This window comes from Sinocyclocheilus rhinocerous, unplaced genomic scaffold (genome assembly GCF_001515625.1).
Source record: "Sinocyclocheilus rhinocerous isolate Xijiao unplaced genomic scaffold, SAMN03320098_v1.1 scaffold1292, whole genome shotgun sequence".
In the NCBI taxonomy this organism is placed as follows: domain Eukaryota; kingdom Metazoa; phylum Chordata; class Actinopteri; order Cypriniformes; family Cyprinidae; genus Sinocyclocheilus; species Sinocyclocheilus rhinocerous.
The window spans coordinates 1123736-1124375 of NW_015656599.1; the positions used below are offsets into that span (position 1 = coordinate 1123736).

Here is a 640-nt window from a genome sequence, read left to right on the forward strand (position 1 = left end):
CGGTTTTACAAATGCTAGAAACATGATTTTCAAAGGAAAGGTTGCTATCATATAGCACCCCTAGGTTCCTAACTGATGACGAAGAATTGACAGCACAGCCATCAAGTTAGACAGTGTTCTAGATTATTATATGCCGAGATTTTTGGTCCGATAATTTACACCTCTGTTTTTTCAGAATTTAGCAGTAGGAAATTACTAGTCATCCAGATTTTTATATCAACTATGCATTCCATTAGTTTTGTGAATTGGTATGTTTCAACATGCCACGAAGAAATATAGAGCTGAGTATCATCAGTATAACAGTGAAAGCTAACACCATGTTTCCTGACGATATCTCCCAAGGGTAACATGTAAAGCGTGAAAAGCAATGGTCCTACCTAGTACTGAGCCTTGTGGTACTCCATACTGCTAGTCTATTCAAAAGAATGTTGCGGTTGATATTGTTGAATGCAGTGCTAAGATCCAGTAGCACTAATAGAGAGATACAACCACAATCGGATGATAAGAGCAGGTAATTTGTAACTCGGATGAAAGCAGTCTCTGTACTATGATACGGTGTAAATCCTCACAGGTACCATTTTTCTCTAAGAAAGAACATAGTTGTGAGGAGACTACCTTTTCTAGTATTTTTGACAGAAAA

General features: G+C 37.5%; 1 protein-coding gene across 3 annotated transcripts in view; it reads left to right on the forward strand.

Moving 5' to 3' along the window:
- The window catches only part of LOC107720374 (chromobox protein homolog 6-like), an 8973-nt gene that overhangs the window by 4652 nt on the left and 3681 nt on the right, over positions 1-640 (forward strand). The gene's annotated exons all lie outside the window — the stretch shown is intronic.